Source organism: Parasteatoda tepidariorum, chromosome 3 (assembly GCF_043381705.1).
Source record: "Parasteatoda tepidariorum isolate YZ-2023 chromosome 3, CAS_Ptep_4.0, whole genome shotgun sequence".
Lineage (NCBI taxonomy): Eukaryota > Metazoa > Arthropoda > Arachnida > Araneae > Theridiidae > Parasteatoda > Parasteatoda tepidariorum.
The window spans coordinates 77,975,738-77,988,098 of record NC_092206.1 but is presented as its reverse complement, the minus strand read 5'-3'; the positions used below and the strand labels follow the sequence as shown (position 1 = coordinate 77,988,098).

The window sequence follows — 12,361 nt, the reverse complement described above, 5'->3', positions numbered from 1 at the left end:
TTGAATGTGATTTTAAAAATATGTAATCAATGAAAAATACTTTGTATATCTTTTTTTATACATATAGTTCAATACTAGGCACAGTACAAAGCTTTCAGTTCTTTCTTCAAAATGATTTCAAATTTTTACCATTACATCTTAAAGAGGTTTTATTAATCTTCTTCTAGAAAAAATTTTAAAAATTTCCTTAATTTGGAAACATCAAAAAATAAAGTTAACTAAAGTGGAAATTCAAAGTTCTTTACAATGTTCTGCATTTTCCAAAAATGCAGCTTTTCACTCGAAGTGATCTTTTTCTTTTACTGTTCGTATAATTATGTATTGTTTGAATCATTATGTATTATTTTGTAATGTCCAGCAAAACAATAGGCACATTAGAAAAATTATTTTATTGAAAACTTCATTAAAAATAAAATAAAAAATGCGATGGATCATACCGATTTTTTGTCTACTGATGCAATTAAAATATTTATATTACTAAAAATAAAATTGATTTATTTTAACGATTTTTTTTAAAAATTCAACTTCTATATCGAAGAAAAATAAACTTTTAACTTATTCTCCTAGATATTAATATTTACACCAAAAGATATTCTGAACCAGTAAGTAAAGTATTGAATTGAGATTTAAAGCATTTTGCTTCATTTATTTGCTATAACGAGAAAATGAAATTAATGCTAACTTTTTTGTGCCTTTTTCTTTCATTGCCTATCATCAGTCTAGGTAAAGGTATGTAAGATTACCATAATTTAATTAATTACGGTTGACATTGTATTTGCTCTATTTGCATTATTTATTATAGATAAATTTTAACAATTGAATGAAAGAATTTTTTTTTAATTTAGACTCTTATATATTAAAAAGACAATTAAGTTCCCGCCTTTTTTTTAATTTTTAAGTTTATTTTTTAATTAAAATAACTAAATAATTCAAACATTTTAAATGAACTAAAAAGAATGATTAAAAAAAGCATATTATGTTTTATGTATGGTTAGAAATATCTGCCGGCATTTATACATAATACTAACTATACATCAAGTTTTTTTAAACAATTAAAAAGAAACAGAAAAAAAATTTTGTTATAAAATTTTTTATTAAAAATATTTTTATTCAAAAACAAATAATTAAGTAATTATTGATATATAACAATTAAAAAATTGTTTAATCAAACAAGAATTTTTATCTAAACTGTCAGAAAAAGATTTTTTCTGGGCAGATATCTAAGCTATATTTTCAAATTTCATTTAAAAAAATATAAATAATATTGTATTCTCTATTAGTTATTTAGTTTAACAAAGGTGTATAACACAAACTGACTTCTCACAACTGTAAAACTTCATCAACACAATAAATACCAATGTTAATAATACCAATGTTCAGTAGTTTCGTATACAAACCAGTTAGTATACGAAACTACTAAACTACCAGTTAGTATACGAAACTACTTGTGTTTCAAAATCAGTAGCTATGCCAGCGCCATCAATACAGTTTCTCGTTTCAAAATTTGCAAGCACAAGAAATTCGTACTTTTTTTTAAATATCTTGTTAACAATGAAATAATGTATCTTGAAAGAAAATAACAAATGAAAGTATATGTAATAACAAAACAAAATGTAATAACAAATTATTTTTGATTTTTTTTTGGGGGGGGTAGTATGTTAGAGGGTTGCACCCCCTTTTATATTATTCAGCCGGCGCCCTTGTATACATGCATGGAACTCTTTGGATGAAAAATTCTGATGAGGTTACAGCAACCAATCAAATTTGATAAAATCACATAATATGATCCTTTACATACAAATAAGATCTAGATATCTTTGCTTGCCACAGTATAAAATTTATAACAGTTATAACGTTATTTTCCTATAATTTTTTCATTTATCCCTTATTTTAAGACAATTAAGGGCAGTACTTAACATAATTTTTTTAATATTGTTCTCGGTTATTATTCCCTTTATGATTTTTATTTTTCTTCAAAATTATTTGCTTAAAACTTAAGGTGCTGTTTCTCTATTGTAAGTTTAAAATACGGTAGCTACACAACGTTTTATGACGAAGATATATATATTTATCTTTTTACAATTATTAGACAATAAATAAATTATCGATATTTTTAATAATATTTTGAAATCGATATTTTGAAATAAAGGCAACCAAAAAACAAATAGTTACGTGCATGAAGTTTTAAAGACAATCGAGAAAAAATACTAAATTCTAGTTTCATCTATATAAAACTTCAGACTAAATCGGTAGAACCAAATCAGTATTATTGCAATAAAGATTTTTATGATATTCTCTTTAAATAATTTTTAATTTCGATGTGACAAGTTATTGTGATGTGATTAATTGTTAAAAACAAGAATGATTGCAAAGCAATCGTGGGCGGTTGGTGTGAGAAGCGAGAAAGAATGAAGGCCCCTACTTTTAAAGAAAAAGTGAAAACTTCAAAATACTGCAAATTTTCAGAGTTTTAGTAGTACAGTAAATTATTTAATTTATAAATTTAAATCAGATTAAGATAAAGAGATTTCACAAACATTTTTGTTCATCCCTTCTTTAAAAAAATTATTAATTTGTAAAATCTTCACGGAAACATTTTATATAATTCTCGGTGCAATATAATTCTATGTAATTCAGAAAAACTGTATGCAATTTCATATAATTCTTCAATGCATTACTTATAATATTAATTAAGTTACTTCTCTTCAATGACAGAATATCTAAATTGTTAGAAAATATCAACTCGCAAAATTTACTAGAATTTACAAAACGAAATAAGGATCCAAACGCATGCTGGAACTACTCAAACCCTCGTTAATGACGATACTGTGATGGTAAAGCTTATTTGCATAAAACAACCAAATGTTTATAAATTGACCACTCACTGCACAGATTAATAATAATTATTTTTTACTGCTACTACAGTATTTTTTTTTCGAAAAAAAATCAATCAAGATATATTTTTCAAGATCACCCATTGGTCTACATAAAAAATAGTTAAACACTTACAATGCTGGTAAAAAAATTACGAAATTTTTTTAACTTTTATGAAACTTCCGTTTGAAATTTGAAAAATTCTGGTTTATGACATAAATTGCTAATTTGTAATTTTCAATTGCAGCTTTATGGTTTAAAATGAATTGTGACATTAATAAAGGCGAAAAATATGATGAATGCTATTCATATTGTCCTCTCACATGCTCTAATTACAATAATGACGACATTGGCTGTCTAGAAAAGTGTGTTCCTGGATGCGGATGTCCAGCGGGAACAGTCCGAAGAGAGTTTGATGACCATTGTGTTGATCTTGATGAATGCTAAATCTGTATATTTGAAAAATTTTCATTAAAGCAACTGATGACTTGTTTTATTATTTATTACAGCCTTGAAATCGCCTTAAAATGCGCATAGGGATTCCTTTGAAAATGTACAAATTTCCATAATTCTTTCTTTAAAAATTATTTTTACAAGGAAATAAATTAATGCTTTTATAATAAACACAAATTGAAATCTTTATAATGATGATAAAATTATATATTAAATAGAAACATTTAGGTCTCCTGGGATCTACATGAATCAGTTATATATTTATTTTTGAATTCAGTACATGTTAAATTATTTTGTTGATTGAGGGAAATCTAAATATTAAAATTTTTATTGGTACTTTACATCTTAAACTTCATAGTTTCGAATATGAAAACTATACTTTTCTCCAAATTTAGGCTTTTAAAATTTGCATTTTTGATGCAAAAAAATTAAACTTTGGACTGAATAGGGAAGACAATTTGTTTTCAATTTGCCTAAACATTTTTAAGAAACTAAGTAACAATATTAACAACTATACGTCGATATTAAACGTTGAAGTTTGGGGGGGGGACGTTTTCGTGTTACATGTGGTTTAATAATGCTAAAAAATTTATGTAAAATTGAAGCATCAACTTATCAGCGAAAGAAATGTCTATTCTTAAATTAAATACTAGATCCGATTTAGATCTGCTCTCTCTCTCTTTCTCTCTCGTATGCCTGTTTAGGCAGAGGGGTGCGATTTTTCTTGTTTTCCAGTGGCGCCCTCTATGGCAAAGAATTCGACATCTGCCACACCCATGCAACACAGTCGTTAATAGGGCGGACTCATTCATACATCCATTCAGTCATCCACAGATCGTAATTTTGACCTGAATCAGAGAACGATTTAGATCTGCTAACAGGAAAGTGTTCCCGCACCAACCTGTTGTGCGCTACAGAAATCATGAAGATTGAATTTGCTGTTGTTACCAATACCAGCAAGTTTTGCTTCGGTAGAAGCAAGCGAATTTAAGGCAAAGGGACTAGCTTCTTTTTTGTAGTGGTGCCATTTATGGCCAAGAATACAACTTTGTAACACACATGAGTGACAGTCTGTTTTACAGGGAGGACTCATCACATCTTTCATCCATCCAATGATCCTAATTTTGACCTGAACCAGAGAAAAATAAATCTCCGATCCAGTATCCTCAGGTGCATAGTCTTGTTATGGGAACTTTGTGACCCGGGTGGATTTAGTGTGCTCATTGTGGTCAACACTCGCATTTTCCTCTTTTAGTTCACTAGCTAGCTGGTACCCATCCATCTGAGGCGGGGTGTTACTTAACCACTTCTGCTAACACCTTTATAAATCTACTGACAAAGCAAAATCTCTGAGCTAATTTCAAACAAGTATCATTCCTTAGATAGTTTGAGAAAAACAATTACTAAGACGCCACTAACTAATAAATTAATACTATGAATTCCAATCTATAATTTTTTTTCTCCCTTTCTTACAGATTATCACAAAGTTTTTGATTATTTCAAGTCTTGCACAGCAAACATGTAAATAGACTTCATTAACTAGATAAGAAATAAATAAATAAAAACATCTCGTCAAAATTTTTTAAGTGAGTTAAGCTAGGAAAATACATCCATTGTCACTTTGCAACACTGATAAAGAATAAAATCATATTATCCAGAATGACAAAGGCTTTAGATGATAAAACTGATTCATAAATTGTACTTTTTCTTTTATTTTTTTTATTTTTATTTTATATCAGATTCGTTTCCTCCATGTTTGAAACCGCTATTCAGATCAACAACAAAAAAAAAGAACACTATCTGATGATCACTCAAACCACTACATGAAATAATTATCTGATGGGTGTAGAACAAGTGCTTAAAAATTTTTTTAAACAAATTCTGAAAGTGGAATTTATTGGCAAAACGCTTTGATTTACACATTCAGCCATAATAGTATTCTGTATTGAGTTGCAACACGTTTACGTATCATTTTTTTGTAAATAAAAGTATCGGTTCGTAAATAAAATATTCTAATGAAACCTTTTATATTTCCTATATAAAAAAAATACTTCTTAGTTTTACGTATGAAGGCTTCAGTGGAAAAGTAGCATCTTAAAATGAAAATTAGGTTACTAGATCAAAAGTTTTTAGCTGTTCTGTTCTTATGTCTAAAATTCACTATATGACGAAATCAAGTTGTTTAAAAATTGCAATAATCGGGCATGTGTTTTTAAAAGGGAAAAAAAACGAATTCAAAAAAATTCTCATTCAATATACACATTGCATTTTCTGTAATATGTATATTGATTCGCAGCGCACTTTTTGATGCCAGTTTCGATTTTTATTGACAATTATATCTAATTTGATTCAATGGTTTTGATTTCGCTTCAATACCAACGCCTCTTACTTAATATTTTTTTAAACAAGCGCAAAAAGTTTCATAAAATTGAGCAACGCTGGAATCAACTTTAAAAAAGTAAACAACCTATCACATTTTCTCTTATATGTCACCCATACCTTGATAAAGTCGTGGCGCATGCGAAAATGCATGAAAGTCTTCGGTTAGGAAAATGTACAGTATTATCTGTTTTGAGGACATATCCTAGCAGCGTGAAATTAAGGATGAAACAAAAAGAAAAAAAAAAAAGGATGAAACATAATATTTATAATTGAACCATACGCGCATTTTCTGCAATATGTATATCGCCCCACGCATGGGGCGTTATACACATGCAAGGAGCGATGCCCATCAGTCCAAGCATGCTTGCCTTGTTTTGCTGGAGACAGCATAAAATGCCAATTTGCTTGACAACATCTCGAACTCGATTTTGCCTTTTTTGCCTAATTCTTGATTTCTTCACTAACCCTAACTGATTTAGAATAGGATGATTGAAACACAATTATGTCATTTAGATATTCAAGCAAACAATTAAAGCAGGAAAAGACAATAAAAAGCAATAAAATAAAAGATATGTGTGTTGGCAAGACAGAACAATTATGTCATTTTAATCGGTGTCTCGCTTTATTTTATAACCGTCGTTAAACAGCCGACTAAGTTTTTTAGATTTACGACTACTAATGTTCAACTCAGTAGCCTTCTAATTTTGAACCCGATCCAGAACACAAGGAAACTCCTGGATCAAATATTGGGAAAAAATTGCCTTCGTGGAGGGCTTTTTGATGGAACTATCCCCCATTTGTGTTACATATAAAAGAAAACCACGAATACCTCCTCAGTTAGCCTGACTGCAGAGGGACTCTAACCCATGATCCATCTACAGCTGAGGATAATTTACGTCAGCACTGTAGTCGGTGCGAGCTGGGTGCAGAATTCGCATTGACCAGCCATCGCCGGGATTCGAACCCGATTCATATCAATGATAGGCAAACGCTTTATCTCCTAAGTCACAACGACTGTCGCTTAATTTATCGTGATTAAAAGCGTGGAACTAAGTATGAAATTTAATATTTATAAACAAACTTTAACTTGTATTTTCTTCAATATGTATACCGCCCCACTTAATTCCTGCATGCATACCTTGTTTTGCTGTAGACGGCATAAAACGCTAATTTACTTGACAACATCTCGAACTCTACTTTGCCTCCTTTGCCTAATTAATGATTTCCCTCATTAACCCTAACTGATTTAGAATAGGCTGATTGGAACACAATTATGTCATTTTAACCGGTGTCTCGCTTTATTTATCATGATTAAGAGCTCGGTTAAATGACATAATATTCCGAATTCCCGTTGCCGGATAGTCACGATCCGGCACTTGGTTCTCCTGGCAGGAGCCTCTCCATCAAAAACGATTTAATTGGGTTGTCGCCCGAAATGCTCCCGAAAAGAGGATTTTAGTCATGAAATTCAGGAATACGATATTTTATTACGCTATTAAGGCAGAATTTTAAAATAAACTTTTTTTGTTTTCTTTGCTTGAGGAAAATAGGAAAAAAAAAACGGTTACTCGTTTAAAAAAAAAGATGTTTTAGAGATGTTACAAGTTAAATGTTCTTTCTTAACTAGCTTTTATTTATTTGTGAAAGGCACTACTAAATACACATCGTTAATTTCAACGAATTAGTGTGTTGAATGGTTAGTAATAATTTAAGGAGGACAAGTGTTCAAATTAAAGAATATTCGCTATAGCGCTAATTGCTAAAATGAAAATGTTATACATCTTTAATTTAATGAATTGTGTCACATTTTGAACTTCTTGTGAAATAGGGATTCACAATTAATGTTCCACGGAATATTTTACGATGTTCCTTTTATAAAATTAAGCTTTATCAGGAACTAATTAATATTAAAAGAATTTCAAGAGTTCTTATCACAATTTTGAGAACTTGATTTGTTCTAAAATATGTCAAAATTTTAAATATTAAAAGCTTTCCATGTACTTTTGTTCAGTACAATATGTAATAGGAGTAACTTTACCTTCGGAAAAGATGTTTTGTATAAGATTAAATAACTTAGGTTATTTTTTAGGCATAATCAATTTTTATTTTTTCTATTTTTCTCAAAAATTGTGCCGCACAATTTTAAAATTTTAATTTCTGCGTAAGCCAAAGTTCAAATTTGTGAGAAACAAGCATCAGTCCAATATCATGATTTTATGCTATAGTCACCTTGGCTCGGTATTTTTTTAGGGATAGTTGGAACAAAAAACTTTTTCAACTCATCGAAGTTATTATTATTATATACATTATTTTATGGATTCCCCTTCTTTCTTAAAAATTTGCTGCGCACAATTTCAAAATTTAAATTTCTACGTAAAACGAGTCTTAAATTAGCGAGTAGCGAAAATTAATCTAATATCATGATTTTTATTTTTTGCTAGAGTCACTGTGATTCGGACCCTTTTTGGGGAGAGTTGCAACAAAAAAAATTAATTCGTAAGAATTATTTTTGTGGCATAAATTATTTTATGTACTCTATGCCAAATAAAGCTGTATTACCAAAAAGACAGTTTTTATAAAAAAAACATTCAAAAACATTTAAAAAGAAAATTTATTTTAAACATTAATCGCACAACAACAAAGCAAAAATATACTGAAATATCCGTAACGGATTAGTATAAACCCTTAATACAAAAAATTAATCTGTTTCTTACTCCTATAACTCGTAATGGTATATCTGTAAGTGACGTAGTGTGAGTATCTCGATCCTGATTGGTTGTTGAAACGTGGCATTTGTTTACGTTGGCAACTACTCTTTCCATTCTATTTTGAGTAAGCCAAGCCAGTCTAGTATCAATTCTCTCATGTGACACATTCTACATTCTTACACAAGGACTTCAATTCTTACACTATATATTTCTTACTTAATACAAAGACAGGCATGAAGTCACGTATAAAATAAACAAACTAATTGTGCGTCGAAGTTACCAGGTACACAAAACAAAAATATATCACGGTTACAATGGAATAAATAAGCAAATACTAAATCTTAGTTAAGTAAAAGATGTAAGAGAGAAAGAATTATTTTTCAACAAATTCGATGTGAAATACGGCACTACATTTAATTAACTGCACTTTAATTAACATTCTAATTTATGCGGAGAAACTTAAACAATCCATTTTGCTTATAGCCAGCTGGAGCTAAAGTTTAGGAGTTTAGTCACATGAGTGGAAATCTTCATCTTCTTCTTGAAGTGCAAGTACCCAAGTGTTTAATATTTTTCTTGATTTCATTTTGCTGTTTTTTAACTCATGCTTGTGCTAGCTGGATATTTTTAAGATTTACAAACTCCTTTTCTTTCATAAAAAATTGTTACGCACAATTTTAAAATTTAAATTTCAACGTAAGCCAAGTTTCAAATCAGTGAGTGACAAACCATTTTTTTTTCTTTACCGGGATCTATGTGACTCAGTCCCTTATTAATAAGATTTTTGGAAAGAAAAAAAAGTCTTAACTCGTAAGAACTGTTTTTTTGACATAAATTATTTTATGTACTTCTATTGTTTCTTAAATTTTAAAATTGTTACGCACAATTTTAAAATTTAAATTTCAACGTAAGCCAAGTTTTAAATTAGTGAGTAACAAACCATTTTTTTTTCTTTACCGGGATCAATGTGACTCAGTCCCTTATTAATAAGATTTTTGGAAAGAAAAAAAAGTCTTAACTCGTAAGAACTGTTTTTTTGACATAAATTATTTTATGTACTTCTATTGTTTCTTAAATTTTAAAATTGTTACGCACAATTTTAAAATTTAAATTTCAACGTAAGCCAAGTTTTAAATTAGTGAGTAACAAACCATTTTTTTTTCTTTACCGGGATCAATGTGACTCAGTCCCTTATTAATAAGATTTTTGGAAAGAAAAAAAAGTCTTAACTCGTAAGAACTGTTTTTTTGACATAAATTATTTTATGTACTTCTATTGTTTCTTAAATTTTAAAATTGTTACGCACAATTTTAAAATTTAAATTTCAACGTAAGCCAAGTTTTAAATTAGTGAGTAACAAACCATTTTTTTTTCTTTACCGGGATCAATGTGACTCAGTCCCTTATTAATAAGATTTTTGGAAAGAAAAAAAAGTCTTAACTCGTAAGAACTGTTTTTTTGACATAAATTATTTTATGTACTTCTATTGTTTCTTAAATTTTAAAATTGTTACGCACAATTTTAAAATTTAAATTTCAACGTAAGCCAAGTTTTAAATTAGTGAGTAACAAACCATTTTTTTTTCTTTACCGGGATCAATGTGACTCAGTCCCTTATTAATAAGATTTTTGGAAAGAAAAAAAAGTCTTAACTCGTAAGAACTGTTTTTTTGACATAAATTATTTTATGTACTTCTATTGTTTCTTAAATTTTAAAATTGTTACGCACAATTTTAAAATTTAAATTTCAACGTAAGCCAAGTTTTAAATTAGTGAGTAACAAACATCAATCTAAAACCATTTTTTTTTTCTTTACCGGGATCATTGTGACTCAGTCCCTTTTTAATAAGATTTCTGAAAAGAAAAAAAAATCTTAACTCGTAAGAACTATTTTTTTGACATAAATTATTTTATGTATTCCTATTCTTTCTTAAAAAATGGTTAACGTAAGTTTTAAATTAATGAGTAGCAGACATGAATCTAAAATCATGTTTTTTTTTATTTTTCGTGAAATTTTTTTAATTGATTATTAAGTTTGTAAATAGCATAATTCTGAGCAAGTACAACTGTGTGAATATTTTTTTCCTTTAAATACCTTTCTCTGGATTTTTTTAGTTGTTTGACATTTTAAATTCTTAATTTCTAATTCATTTAATTTTATTAATTTTCAAATATTAAATTATTTTCTCCTCAAACTTTAGAATGTTTCTGAAATAATATAAAAAATGTTTTCAGGTAGAACTAATTTTATTGATTACGCAACATCTTATATTATTGTATGTAATGGATAAAATTAAATTTAATGCAATAAAACAAAAAGAAATGTTATTGTAAAAGAATTTAAATTTGTTAAAATAGTAGGATTTTTTTTCGGGGTTGGTTTGAGTTCTTGAGATGCAGTCATAGCATAAAATTATCGTTGCTTCCATATCTAGGACTCAATATTTAGTTCTAAAATCATGAAACAAATAATGCTCCTAAGATAAAAGTGGTAGATAAAACGAGAAAATATCCACTTACTGTACACGTATTATTCGTTCAACTAAACATTTTCCGCATTATTGCAAAGTATAAAATCAAGATAAAATAAGATAAACTAGTATGTGTTGCTCAATATTATTTTTAAAATACCAGTTTAAATCCTTATCATAAAAAATTCCATACAATTAAAATATATTTATTTAAGATGCAAAATTTTAAATTTAGAATAATGAGTAAAATAACTTAGTTTATTTATTTTTCTCTTATTTGATGTATATAACTTATTTATTTAATATACTGTGGTTAAGGTTTTTTTTTTTTGCTTATGTATACAGTTTTCATAAAATCATTTATTTGGTCCACGAGTTACAAAATATGCTTATTAATTAACGTGCGTTTTTCTGGATTATTATCTAGAAATCAAAATTAAAATCGTAAAACCTATACTATGAATTAAAACTAATTTTTTATTTATCAATATTTTAAACTTATCATTAGAATATATTTACTTTCTTTTTTTCTTCTCCTTTTGTTCCTTTTTCTAATTATTTAAAGCTTAATAATTCATAATAAATAATCTTGTAAGAATGCTTATTTTAATTTGTAAATGGATTATTTGTAATTGGGCAACACATGTTTACCCAATGCATTTTTCCTAAAATATTAATTAGATGTAAGAAAAGTTTTTGTTTTAAATATTCGTTGTATGACAATTATTCTTTCATAAGTTTACACTATAATATTTTTTGGTTAAGAAAAAAATAAATAAACAAGCATTAAATCAATAGTTCAAAATCTCTGCTAACTAGATGATAAATTTAATTGTTATTAAATTCATAATTTAACAATAAAAACAAAAACTAAACAGGAAAAACGAAAAATATATGTAAAAAAATAAATACTTTTGTTTTTATTATGCACGAAAACAAAAGAAAGTCTTCGCAAAATTAAAGACGAAAGACGACGAGGATGGGATTCGAACCCACGCGGGCAGAGCCCAATGGATTAGCAGTCCATCGCCTTAACCACTCGGCCACCTCGTCACACTGCCGGAAGAAGATGTGAAAATTCATGAAACAGACGCACTTTACTTTGAAGCTTACTCGAATAACTTTTAATTTTATGATTGAATTCTCATGTTTTTTTCTTACCAGAACAACAAATGAGTAAAATAGAGGTGATAATTATGATTTAAAAGCATTTATTTATTGAATTTTTACATTCATATCTTAAATATGCTTTTTTAGCAAAAGTAAACTAACAACTCAACGAAGATGGGATTTGAACCCTCATGAACAGAATCCGATGGATTAGCAGTGCAAAAGAATCACCGCTCGGCCACTGCGTCACGATATAGGAATATAGCGTGTATTGTCATAGGTTGAGAAGGTTTTTGAACAGTTTTGTTTAAAAACGCAGTTCTAATTTTTTAAATCTTAATCTCTTGTTTCGTATTCTTTTGTA

The 12,361-nt window shown here is 28.3% G+C and overlaps 1 non-coding gene across 1 annotated transcript; it reads right to left on the bottom strand.

The window, feature by feature from the left end:
- Positions 1 to 11,858: 11,858 nt before the first annotated feature.
- TRNAS-GCU (transfer RNA serine (anticodon GCU)) lies at positions 11,859 to 11,940 on the bottom strand. Its single transcript has one exon. It is a non-coding gene; the product is annotated as a tRNA-Ser (tRNA).
- Positions 11,941 to 12,361: the final 421 nt, after the last annotated feature.